Source organism: Pocillopora verrucosa, chromosome 1, assembly GCF_036669915.1.
Source record: "Pocillopora verrucosa isolate sample1 chromosome 1, ASM3666991v2, whole genome shotgun sequence".
NCBI classification, from domain to species: domain Eukaryota; kingdom Metazoa; phylum Cnidaria; class Anthozoa; order Scleractinia; family Pocilloporidae; genus Pocillopora; species Pocillopora verrucosa.
Window position 1 is genome coordinate 8,364,438 of NC_089312.1, and position 14,098 is coordinate 8,378,535.

The 14,098-nt window shown below is 37.7% G+C and overlaps 1 protein-coding gene and 1 pseudogene across 1 annotated transcript in view; one reads left to right on the forward strand and one right to left on the reverse strand.

Moving 5' to 3' along the window:
* The window catches only part of LOC136281063 (uncharacterized), a 22,114-nt gene extending 20,959 nt beyond the window's left edge, over nucleotides 1-1,155 (forward strand). The window contains exon 15 of the mRNA XM_066167273.1: nucleotides 1,124-1,155. The gene's annotated coding sequence lies outside the window, so the exon portion shown is untranslated. The remainder of the gene's footprint in view (nucleotides 1-1,123) is intronic.
* A 4,139-nt stretch (nucleotides 1,156-5,294) lies between these two features.
* LOC131799001 (gamma-aminobutyric acid type B receptor subunit 1-like) lies at nucleotides 5,295-12,359 on the reverse strand (annotated as a pseudogene).
* Nucleotides 12,360-14,098: the final 1,739 nt, after the last annotated feature.

The window sequence follows — 14,098 nt, forward strand, 5'->3', positions numbered from 1 at the left end:
CGAGACAACAAAAGTGCACAGCAGGCCACATGCTAAAGTAACTCAGCAGGTCACATGGTACATCCCATCTCCTCATTCAGAAACCAACGTAACAACGAAGCAGCGTCCTTTTTCCGTCCTTGCGGGACCATCCCAGGAAAATAGGCTAACGCAGTCAAACGTGCCACCTTGGTTTGGAACACAACAGGAAGCAAGAATAAGACTATTACCCAAACGATCCCAGCAAAAGAAAAATGAACCTGTACAATTCTTCCAAAGGTCACTCCAAGAGGCGGAGGCTCACAGTCCATCAGGTCAGTCTCGCCCACTTCCTGGAATCACACAGATTCACGAAAGGCCAAGAAAGACACCACTAAGCAAAAAAAAAAGCTTTGAACAACTCCTCACATACCAATCATGACCCTTTCAGGCTTCGATCAAGTGCCAGGGAAAATTACTGCAGGAAGAGATTCCCTTCAGATAATCTTTAGCTGCATTCTGAATTTCTAGTTTACTAAGCTGTGACTGTATGAGGCACACTTTTGTTACATAAAAATTGGGACTTTTTTGTATTGATACTACTCTGGGAAATTTCATGCTTGATTTTACTGCATAATAGGGTATAATTTATGTCACAAGGAAGCTTTCTTCACATTTGTCATAAACCTCCATGCCCGTGTAACATAATGGACGATGACGGGAGTGTCACCCCCACTAACAGTTCCATTTTCGAGTAATCAGCTTACCGTATGGCACTTTCCTAGAATTGCCAAGTTCGTTCAGATCACCATTGACCGCAAGTAGCTCCACTCCAATGAAATCTAAAGCACTCGAAAGGTACGCATCAGTTAAATGGCAATATAATGGCGCATACATTTCAAATCTTTGTGAAGAAGATGAAAAGCTTGGTTTAAATTAAATATTCTTTTCATACATGCACGTGTTCGTATGGTATGAAATTGACATTAAAAATAGAAGACCTGAAGCATTTAATGTCTCGGTATAAATTATAGACATAACATATATTCTACGACGAAGTCATATGTGTTCTGATGATTTCATATATATTTACCTAATAAAAAATGGTTCCCGATGTGGCCTTAGTATAGCTGACCTATTTTTGTTTTACTGTTTATCCTCACAGAGGTGCCCCGGATGGACAAAGTGTCAAGAGTGGACAAAGAGAGGTGAGCTACGGACACGAGGTATTTAAATTAGTCGGATTTCTCTGATTACAGAGAACAAATGCGAGACAAAAGCAATTCATCCTATTCAGAAGACTATTCAGGCATTTAAAGTGAAGGATACTTGTTGTTTGGGAATCCTCGCTTAATGTGTTATCAAATTTTGACATAAACTGACCGAAAAATCTGTTTTCATTTGGTATTTTATGATAACTTTGGAGTACTTTGAGAGTGACTTATTTAAGGTATCGTGTATATGCGTGCTCAAAATTGGTAACCAAAGTGCTTTCTTCTAGCAGGATAAATCTTCGCTGACTTTGATTCATGACATGGACAGATCACAAGCTACTATGTAAGCAACTATAATAATTTTGGTTGTCGCTTTATCTTTAAAATGCTATCCACATTTGTCCTGATTTATATACTAAGGAAGTATTCCATTTCTCATATTGTAGTTTGCTGAAGGACAGGCCCGGAGTTTATATTTTACGCAAAAGTAAAACCAAACAATCGACAATGGTGAGAAATCAGTCCTTTGACACGTTCAATAGAAAACTAACCCACAAGAAACCCTCTCCCCGACAGCGGAAAAAAAAAACAAGCAAGAAAAAGGAATCGCCGGTTTTTTTTAACCAGCCTTTTCCCGCGAGCTTTCGCCTTGCCTTTTCTACGATCGAGATGGACATAGCCGAAAGGAACCCTATTTTGAATTTAAGGGACAGATGATTCTATTCATCATAGCCATCCTAAATCCATAAATCCCCTTGAGCAGTCAAACTTGTTGGGTAGTATTAACAGTTCAAACAGGAGTCTCTCACTACATTTTTGTTTTGCCATTGTATAGGTTTTGTCGGTTGGTACAGGGGATAAAGTCGTGCACTATCGGATATCTTATGACGAGGTACGGAAGCTTGTAATAGGCAACGATTGGAATAGGTTGAGTGCGATATCAGGAATAGTCACTACCGAGGTTTGAGTTGTCTGTCGAAAATGAAGGCTGAGGCAGATAACACAAACTCAAAGTTTGATAATTCATGATATCCTACAAAAAAAACTGATATATTTTTTAAGTTTGCAAAGTTTGAGAACACGACACGAACGGGGGCTAAGCAAACTTCGAACTCGATCTGATTACCCAATATCTGCTGCAGATATGTAGTGGGTTATCATTTCAACTTCGAATTCACACGCTATGGTAAATTGGCTGTATGCCCTCGACCAATCAGAGATTTCATTTTAAGTCTAATGTAAAACAATGTTGTTTGTCATCGTTAGCTCTTGATATTTTTCTTATTATTTCTTTCACCTTTACAGGAACAAGGATATTCTCTCAGAGAACAAGGAACCCCAAGATTTCCCGAAATAAAAGACTTGTTAAGTCATTACTCCTCGTTTGATCTCCCCACCCATGATTTGAAACTGACCGTGGCAGCCACTTACAGATAGAAATCGACAATTTGTTTTTCCGAGCATAAAATAAAATATCTCTATGTGTGGCTTGTATGAAGTTTTAACGTTATAGCCCTGGCTTCTCAATCTCAAGCATTCATGATCGTCATTATAGGGCGCTTATCAATGGATATGAAGTCTGAAGAGAGCTAAATAACTTATAACTACACAAACATTCTTGTAAGTTCAAAGTAACCATATACAATCATAAAAGGTGGCAGCAATCTTGAATAATAGGTACGCAATGCATAAATGTGTCGATTGATGAGGTCACATCGTGTTGAAGTGATATTTCGTCGAGAATTTCGCAGGGCTTTTTAATATTTAATTTTACAAGGCTCGCACCTTCGACGAAATTCACTAAACTTACTATTAGTTTCCCTTGCCCTTGCTGCTATTTTTTTAAGACTATTGGTCGGAGCGTCTACACTATCCAAACGTTTCAATATTACACATACCTACACCGTGAGTTTCTTCAAATGAAGAATTCGTCAACTCAGTGAACTTCATCTCCAAAACTCAGAGGAGAGGGTGGAATAACTTAAATAGCAAAACAAACTCCAAAATGTCTGAAGATTTCAGTCACAAATCGGCTCACGAACTATACTATTGTAATATGTATGACTGTGAGTTGCCCTATTGTCCTCTAATGCTTAAATATTGAATAAGGGCACCGTTTGAAGATCCGCTATCGACAACGTGACAAACGTTCAAACACCTCGGACAAACACTTTTAAGGACTAGTGTGGTGTCTGCTTGCGCAAGCGTAGATGACACAGTAAAAGCATTGACATTATCTATCCACTGAAACCACCACAACCCACCAAACTAAAATAAAGAACTTTCATTTTCACTACCTAAGGTCTTTTCTCAGGCCTTCTTTACCGAAAAAAACTTTCTTTGACTCGTTGTACGTTGTACTCCCCAACACAATTACTCTGATGCTCTCGATTTTTCCATTCATTTTATTTCCCTTCATGTATACATAGCATATAGGTTGTTTATTATTTTTGCTGAAATTGTATTCATGAGAGGATAGAACAAGTACCTCCATGGTGACTTGGTTCCTGGAAGTGGAAAAAGTCAAAGATGGCAAAAATTTTTTATGCGACCATTCTCCTTTTTTAGGTTGAGATATCAACGCACTATATATCAATTTCAAAAAGTGAGGTGACCGTTGCACGGTGTTGCCAGCCCCCACCGACATTTTCACCTCCACAGTGTCCGGTGTTTCTTTACGCGTGTTCTAGATTGCCCAATTTCGATTTTATTATATCTTGAAATTATCAAAAGCTAATAAAACAATAACAACAACAAGCAAAAACAAACACCGACCAGTAAACAAAGGAGGCTTTGCGTCACTAGTTAACATTGTTGTTTGGTTGAGAGTTGAGAGTTTTTCTTCTTTTGCATTTAAACCTTGTAAAAGGCAGCAAATCTCCACCAAGCAAGGAAAGCAACCGAGACAAAATGAAACAAAATGAAATAAAAAGAAAAAAAAGGCATACATGTCTCTTATCCAATCTAACCTACACGCATGTGATCCACTTTTCAGCGCAGCCATGTATTAGTTTTGAAAATCCTCCGCACTCTATGCAGTTAGATGATTTAATCTTTACAAATAGTACTTAAATGACAGAAAAAGCCCCTTATTGAGCAAAGCCGACGTGAAAAAACTTTATCTGTTTTGGGCTCATGTGAAATACTCACCAAAATGTAAAGATGTTTTTAACTAGCATGTGGTGGAAGGGATGTTTTCTCCGCTTTGTAATTACGATCAAGGCTTTGTGCTGAAGGCGATGGGCAAATTTTGCTGTCAACGGTATTGCCAGAAGAGAGTGAACCTTCTTGTAACTAGAGGGGTCACCATTTGTGCGTTTCATCGCAAAAATCTGTCAAATAATCAAATAAGTCACCTAAATATAACCTGAACCTATTTCTACTTATAGTCACTCTCTATGAGGCAATTCGAAGTTCTGAGTTATTTTGAACCAGTAAGAGCAAGTCTTCTTCGAAACCTTAGGAGGTGCTTAGCCTCTCGTGGTAAACTAATTTTGCCTGAAGTTAGAGTTGCTTAACCGTGGTGATAATTTATCATCATGAAGTGAAAGAAAAGTACTTAATTTTATACACCCTGCATATGCTTCGAATTCTTCATTCTTGTCAGATCTCTTAGACTTAATATGTTATGCCAACGTATAATACTTATACTTGCTAGACTCTGTTGCTATCTTCAACACTCACAGAAAGCGACATTGGAATAATTTCACAAAAAGTAGACTTGGTGAAAAGTCCCAACCGGTTTAAAACGGTAGCGTATGACCTCCTGAAGGTAAAGAACGTGCCACGCTCCGTCTCCAGACTTTTCTGTTGACGGTACAGTGTACCTTAACATGCCGCTTGAAATGAGATTATTTAACCATTTGAAGTGTATCCAATCCCTCCATAATATAAATTCACTATAATTGGAAATTTTTTTTACAATTTTGTTTTGCCTCCTGCCTTCGATTGCGAAAAGTAGGTAGCTCCTTGTAGTTACCTTTGGAACAAAGATCAGGCACTGAGTAATGGTGGTACAGAAAAGGCACAGCAAAGTGCTTAACAAGTACACTGCATCGCTGTGACTCCCCAGTAGGGTCAGTATAGGAATGATAATGACACAATGTGGACTTTGCGAGTTTCTTATGCCAGGTAGGTGCAGAATAGCAGAAGGAAGCCTTTGTAACCATATAGCAAACCTGTCCATAAGTTTTCATATTTTGAAGTGCAGAAGGTCTGGTATGGGTAAATGGCAATGTCAGCGTCTTGGTCAGTCTGAAATATTTGATAATTACGCCCATTACATCTGTAATAATTCTTTTTGCTGTAATTATATCACTCTGAATAAAGCAAAATTACGAACTCCTTTAAAAGGTAAAGTATCGGCTTAAACTGGACTACTAGTTGTCTCTGTTCCACATGGACAGGAAGAACAAAGCAGATGTATTGCATTGTACATATGTAAAAAGGATTTATGGAAAACGTATGAAAATCATCTTAACACATCTTAATAAAGTATTCAGGTAACAACCTTTTACTTTGGGTGCAATGTCAACGCTACAAATATATGGAGCATTCAATTAGACTTTTAAGTTTTGCTCAAACTTGAGATCATGACGTGAAAAAAGTGTCCCATCAAAATAAAAAAGGGCTCATAATGAAGTCGTACGGATAGAAATAGACGAGGCTTACCCGCCTTGGGAAGGTCTTAGAAGTGGTATATATGGGGTCCAGTATTTGCCAGGTGGAAAGGACACAGGCGTCGATCATCAGGAGAAGAATTACCACAATGAGTAGTTGGTAGTATTGGATCACCTAAAGCAAGGGGTTGAATAAATGATAAATGTTGCTCAATATAAGCCGTGCTCTCCCATGAAATTCGTGTTCTTTTTAACCTAGGCTGATTGCATTCATCTTTAAGGTAAATTTATCTTAGGTTTGTGGTCATCAGAAGTATGGAGGCAAGGAAATGATTTTTTAACCCCCCCCCTCCCCCCTCATAGAATTCGGAACGATACCTGGTTTTGTAATCATCGTCATCGTCACTCATTATTATTGTTCAGCCGGAAGAGGCTTTTGCACTCCGTGATGACCCCTTCGCTTGTTAGATTCAAAATTTCTTAATCGTGATCGTCTCGTTACTTTGGGAGAAAAATAAATGATCTCATTGATTGATACTCAATAACTTACCGTTTTCTTAAGTTTGTTCATAAAAATGCGATGAACCCTCCATGCCTTAGAGAATAAGGCATGCACTAGTTTACATAATTTGAAAGAGTAAATAGGTTATAAATAACTCATTTGAACGAGAACTGCCTAATGCTCCACAAAAACGTACACCCTCATTCTTTACTTGGTATTTCGAAATCTTTAAACTACTGTTTTCCTTCTTTTCCAGTTTGGCCTTGCATGAAGACCACTTCAAGACTGTGTAGCTTTCTACATCAGTAACGTTACACTTGTGAATTCTTCCTTCATACACGAAATTTCTAAATGTCTAAACGATTGTCCAAAGTAGTCCGGGATTGCATTGTTTTTACTTTACTCATCCCGGTTTCCGATTGGTCCAAAAAAGCTCGTACCACAACATTAACCAATCACATGATTGTGATTTAGGCATTCGCCTTTACCGTGCATTAGACTGTTAATGTACTTATACTCATTCCTCACTTCCCTTTAGTTCAATTTGCAACGTCATACCTGACACACTCTCTGGTGGGTCTTCTTTGAGACAATTTCAGCGTCAATGCCGAAAAGGATTCCAGAAATGTAGATCAAAACACATCCAAGAATAATAATGTTGTTCATATTCGGGCTGGACATTCGAATATACCTGGAGGCAGAGATAAGCATTTAATAACTGATTATGAACGATTGTTACGGTTTTTTCTGTGTGTCTAAATATATGATTACAGTAAAGTTGATTTAAGAGAATTTCCGATCTCCCAGGCGACTTTAGAAAAATCCAATAGCCAGTTTTAAACTGAGAATGAGAGCAAAGTAGTGGTGAGAATTTTCTCAACAATTTTCTAACCTTCCAAATGTCCCTGAACAGACCTACTCACTCAGTAAACCTAGCAATGTGCAATAATTACCGAAACGAGGAGAACAAAGATGTTGCTTTCTCCGCCCTCTCTCCAAGGACTAAATTTAGTGTGGAAGAGGCAAAAATTTATTTCCCACGACACCTGCACTGTGAATAACCGCTAAATAAATACTTTTTATTTTCCTTCCGAAATCTTTTAAGCCCACACAACCAGGAAAAAGCTTCTGTTCTTGAGACCTACATATGAATACATCTGATGGAAGTGACGAGCCTGGTCTCCTTCTATATTCTGATGCTCTCTTGACACATTAAGTTTAGCTGGTTAGTTTATATAATTTGGCAGAGCCAAGAGGGCATATCAGTGGATTAATTCAATTTTGTGAATAAGTTTTTCCTGAACTATTAAATTTAGAGAGATAACATAGCAGAAGTGAATAAATAAGAAAATAGTGCAATGGAGAGTTTCTACCTGACATTTCGATACTTAAAGTTGAAAAAGAAGAACCCTGCCGCAAAGAGGATCCCGAGCACGCACAATCCATCCATGGTAAATACCATACTCTTGGGAAGGTACCGTGGCTCAAGGATTTTTTTGATAGTGCAGGCTGGAACCTTTCTATCTGGTTAACATAAGTATGCGGAAAACGCAATTCTCATTCAGATTCCCTGTGATATTATTTCTATTATACGCAATCATAAACTCTTTGTTGAATAGTTATTTGCTCAATTGAGGAGTTTTAAAAAGTTTTTGACCACGCTTTTTGTTTTATAAAAGAAGATTGTATTGTGGACATTTGCTCAAGAGTTTTTTGTTAAAAGAAATCTACCAAAGTCTAGAAGACATCTGAGCAGTACCTTCCCACTGCACTGTTTGGCTCTTATCGACAACGATAACTTTCCTTTTCATATCATAAGTTCCAATTCGTTTCATTTCGCCACCTGTAGAGAGGAATAATACGGTAATTAAAAAAAGCATCATTTCGTTTTAGTTATCAACATCGTTAAAGGAGTACATACGTTGACGCTGATCAATGTTAAGCAAGCTTAGCCTGTCAGAGTTCTTGTAAAATTGTACCAAGCCCTGAAGAGTGAAAAAAAAATATAGAAATTACGCTTTACATTCTTCAGAAAGACAAAAATGGCTGCAAAGTATCATGACTGAGATTTGTGATGAATTCCTTGAATAGTAAACAGGATACTTGTTACTGTATATGCTGCCATCCATCGCAGTAACGGAGGTCAGTTTTTCTCCCAACAGCAAAACACATGTATTTCTACGAAGAGCATAAAAGGCAATGGAGCGAAATTCGACTCGAAGAGTGAAGTCAACCTCTCTCTAGAATGCCTTGGTAGAACACTTTTGCATTCTTTGAGATAAGATCGGAAACTTCAAAGCAGTCAGCTGCTCTGCCAACTAAGATACAGAAAACTTGCTGGGGAACTAAGACATATTCGGAGTTCAGTGACAAGCCAATTGCACGTGACTAGAAGAGGAAATGAACAACTACCTCTCCTTCTCATCATGAAAGTCAGTCATCGAGAGTGCCGGAAGGAAAAAAGTAATAAGAGTCCATTATGAGGACTAGAACCTCCAACCTGCTCGGACAGTTTATTAATTGGTCAAAAATAACATTTAGTCCATAAATAATTTCATGCAGAGCTTATGGTAAGAATCATTAATACTGAAATAATTAACAAGGTCAAAACGCATATGTGTGTGTCGATTGTCAGTTGCACTCCGTTCAATTTTTTCGTTTTTTGTTGCATGGATCGTTAAAGAAACAATTACTTGTGCGTTTATGGTGTATCGCCTTTGTTTTCTAACGATAACTATACCTAACAAAGGAGTTTGACCTTCAAGAAAACAAAATGCTGGGAATCACAGTGATACATATAATAGGGCACTTACAGACATTCACTGAAATGATACCCCTTTTGCAACCTTCATGAATGTCTTCCTCATAGCAGTATTATTATAGTCAAAGTCTTCCAATGACATGTTTCTGGTTTCGTTTTGCTGTTGAAGTGCTGAGATAGACTTGTGCAAAGTAAGGGCTATGGTCCAAACAGCGTCTTAAGCAAAGGCGGCGTGACGGCTGGGCTCTTTGTAAGGAGTCTTGGACAGTTCTGCCCTGTACTCAGCTCTGAGTTCTTCTATGGTCTTCAGATAAAGATACATGAATAAAACGTGAAATAAATTTTTTTGTTACGCAGTCAAACATGCAGATTCTTAATGTAATAAGCTGATCAAATTTACTTGATACAGCTTCATAGAAGGCTCTTCCATCAAAAATTATGCGAAAAGGTTCGCGGACATCTCAGAGGTGATAAAATATTAGCTTGGAATCACATAGTTCTCGTAAATTGTTGGAACCAAATTTTATCTTTGAAATCGGAACCTTGGCTACCATTGACAAATTAAGAAAAATTGTATTAATTAATCTATTAGTAAGCAGTAACTTGCTTATGCACGATTCGTTCGCATGCATTCATAACATAATTCTATAGTTTAGTAAAGAAAAACACAAATTACAACTCATAGAATTCTGACGTTTGAGAAGTTTGAGTCTGGCAGAGGTAGCCAAGCGAGCTATTTCAACTTCTAAATTGCCTTTGTTGGACATTATAGATCTAAATTTCAGACCGCATTGATTAAAAACGAAATACTTCCTATATGAGTCTGTCTTTTCTACCCGTGAACTGTGATAGTAGATAAGATATATCGTACCTTTCTGGCAATCATATCCTGATTATCTTTTCCAATCATCAACGCCTCGGTACTAAGGTAGTTCCCGAGCGCCTTGCAAAGTTCCTCTTTGGTGCAATTCACATCATTGTAGCCCCACCATTGTTCTCTGTACCCACCCGCCATTAGAATCCAGACGACTTTAGGACCATAAAACTCCTTCTGAAAAGCCTAAAATTTTTTTAATATAATTGAAGTTACTTCCAGACAATAAATACATGTATTCCTCGAGCGAGTGTTGGACATGAGTTAGCTGTGGTCACTTCTTGAGTATTAGAGACTGCCGGTGGTGAAATAGCTGTTTTATTAAAAAACCAACGACTACGTATACGGATAAAATATGTCGTAAGAGGTCAACATCGACCCTATGATAATACATGGGTGACTTGTGCTCCATCTATAGTGAAATACATCTTTTAAAGGTGCATGGCCAAGCCAATCAAAACCATCATTTTGCAAACTGCGAAGTCACAAGTGTTTTTAATACGTGTTGTTGTCATATACAGCCGCTGGTGATTAGTGTCGCGCACATAAAACCAAAATCAAGGAAAACATGTAAGATGAATTTTGCATGAGGTAAAGTTTCTCAATTAAAAAAAGCTAAACCTTTGCTCTATAAAGCATTTTGATTATTTCTTGATTTTCAAGCTCCGATACGTTAACAAAGCTACCCTACTTACCGTGCAAATAACTTTTCTTCTTTCTCTGAAAACATGCCAAAAAAAGGGGAAAGAAAGAGTTAGTTAGTGGGAAAAAAGTTCTCAAACACCCACTGCTGATGGTGCCGACAGAAAACACTGTTAACGTTTCTTCATCGTCTTGGAATTTAGCAATTCAGGTATGAAATATCGAAATGGTAATTCCATACGCCTACAACATACTTTTGCTGTGTGTATTACAAGACGCTTTTGTACAAAAATCTCGGCATGAACAGTAACACCAACAGGACATCTCCTTTAGCAGACTCAAACATTACTGATGTAGGGAATTTGGTAATAATCAAGAAAGTTGGCGAGGGTTCAAGCCTGAAAGTCATCAAATTTCAAGATAAATGGAGGAAATTATGGCCAAGCTTTGGCGGTAGGGTTTTGAATAAGTGCTTAACTAACACAGGCCATCGCGGCTTAACTGATACAGGCCGCGTTAAAGTTATTCTTATCAAACCGGTGTGTCTTCGATCTGCAATTCAGCGTTGCCGGTTAAAGTCTATATCCCAGTCTTTTTCAACCTTTTGACCAAATCGTTGGAAAGTCCTTGGTAAGTGTCCATATTCTCTCGCAGTATGGCCACTCTTCTCCATTTGAAATGTTTCACGATCGCCACTCTTCCCTGGTTTTGAAAATGCTCGGGTGGTATGGTGTGCATGAACGTTGAAAAGATCTTCGCGCATGATAGAGCTGGGTTTGCTCCCGCCATAGCCACCTTGTAGTAGCATAAAATATTGATGAAGATTAACATTTATCGCTAATTGGCTGAGTGATTGGTTGTCTTTTGTGTTAGATGAGTTTAACGTAATTTCTAGCTATAGGATTACTGCCATTTCATTGCCAGTGAAATGTGTTGTCTTGGAACAAAGCAACAAATACCGAAAGGAAGAGTTCAGCATCATGAGAACAGTTTTACAAAACTATACGGATAAACCAGAGAAAGCAGAGATAGCAATATTTGAGATACTTTGCTCCCAAGAATAATGACTTTGATCAAGAATTTTTGACCCAGTGGAAAACTGGAAGTTGTAAATATGTATTGTTTTAATTTTTTAAATTTAAAATAATACATATTATACTTAAAAGTATTTTCGAAGATCTGATATGGTTAGCACTCACTTGAAACAAGTTGTAGAAAGGAGTAGCCTTAGCAAATGGTTTGTTCTACTGATTTGGAACAACCAGGTCCTAAGATCATGATTTTCTTCTTCTCCTCTCGAATGAACTCAGTGAACGCGTGGATTGCATCGGAGTCTTGACACTGAATGAAATACAGATACAATAAGATGTTTGGCAAATAAGAAATATAACATTATGATACTTAATTTATAAATTGCCTGAGGATGTGATAAGAAGTCATTTTCTATACAAATTGTTTTTGAAACGAGATGCTCTAGAATTAACGAGAATCTACATAAGTTTCTTTCATGATCAAGTTGAATTAACGATTTGAACTATTTGGAATATAACTATAAAATCTTACTCTGCAACAAGGCTGCGACTTGACATGTTCTACTATTGGCATGGCAACCTATCACCATTATCTCTTCATCAACTCTTGTCGAGAAAGTATAACTGCCGCAAAAATCCTTAAGATTGATCGTGTTTCCTACCTTGACGTCTTTGACTTCCATTTGCAGTTCATAGTTCACCAGTGTTTTGGGACATGCATTCACATGTTTTATTGCCATGCGCACTATTGGGATCATACTTGCAGAGTTTTCATCTCCAGGCTTTGTGTCGATGTCAAACACTCAGCCGATGACCAGCGGAATTTTTCTAGAAGATTCATGTGTGAAACATATGAGCGGTATAAGAGCAGCGAGGAATTTAAGACTCATTCTGGAAATCAGAAAAACAAGGAAACTGAAAGAAACTGATAGCCTAATTTCATGAGTAATGGCAATTTTTTCATTTGTATGTAAATTGCTGAGCATAAGACAGGTGAAAATGGGCTCAAGAAATAAGCTCTTTTCTTCTCTTTTGCCGCTTGCTTGGTCTTAAAGAAAATTACCACTAATTTTCGTGAGTTGTTCCATGCAGGTAGTGTGTTTTCATTTGGTGATTTTTACTTTTTTCACTCTATAACGTTACATATTTAATTTAAATACAGACTAGGCACTCTTCACAGTTCTGGCATTCCACGGAAAGAGTTAATTTTACTGTGCTTTCGAGAGAGTCGAGTTCATCAATTGTTAATGAAATTTTTCTATGGTCTTTTGCTTTGAATGGAAATACGTATGACACAATCACTATGCGCATAACGACTTCCATATGCATCTTCCATTAGTAGTATTGTTATTATTATTCCTAAGGTGCTGAAAGGGTATCACGTCGGTTGAAGGATTTGCAAAATCAGAGCAATTTGGTCGTGAATACTGTAGAAATCGCACCACATCTAAAAAGATGAAAAAACTTGCCGGCCTCCCCTTAATCTTTCAGAATTCAAAGTGGTGCATCAGAAGATATCGGACATTGTTTTCGCAAATGAGTTCTTAGTGCTTTCTGCGCACTGGTTTGCCACCTCGAAATTGTACGAAAAGTGCTTAGCATTGTGCAAACTTTTTCCTTACATCTATTGAGCGTAAACCTTCACATAACCGCCATTTTTTAAAGCTTCTGAGGAGGACTAATTGAAGCTCGCACGGAAGTTTTTATGTTGAAAGGGACCGCATTTCCATGATGTGTCGCTTAAAATCAATTTTACTTTCAGAAAAAAAAGGAAGAAAAAAACCGTGGCAAGGCGACTTAAGCACGTTTTGGGGAGGAAGAAATCCCTGTCAGCTGATTATTTATTTAGAGATAACACTTGTCATATCAGACATAAATCTTAAGAGTAATGAACTTTGCAAACGCAAACGGATCCTTTTCTAACGCTACTCTATCATATCTGATAATGATGATCATTTTTATTCAAACCGCCTTCAGTTTTCCATTCGTTGCTCAAAACCTAAGATAGAGGCTTACCCGAATAACTTACATTAAGTACATTTTAACAGCAATAGGTTCATGATTCTGTTCAGGAGTGGAGAGTTGAGATTTCAAGGTTTTATATGGTGTTACTGTATGTGTATTTTAACACATATTTATTTCTGACTTATTATCTTGTAGTCTCTTGGAATGTAAACTCGGAGTGTACATACTGCGTACAAGTCAGAACGCACAGTGAGAGCGGGTAAACCCAAGTTAACAAAATGATTTTTACTCATACAAAACTCAAGTACATCAGAGTCTGAAAATCGTAAATTGTTGACCTCAACTTTCCATGTTTCGTATAATTGCTTTTCACACTTCACGAAGCAGTATTTCAAGCTCGAGGGAATGTTTTTCTTTTTGATTTACTCGTTAAGTTTTTCTTCAAGTTCTTGCAGGCTCTGTCCGTGTGGACAGAAGATCGAGTACGACATTACGGGGTGTTTCAGAATGAAGTATGTGGTTCATTACTTGT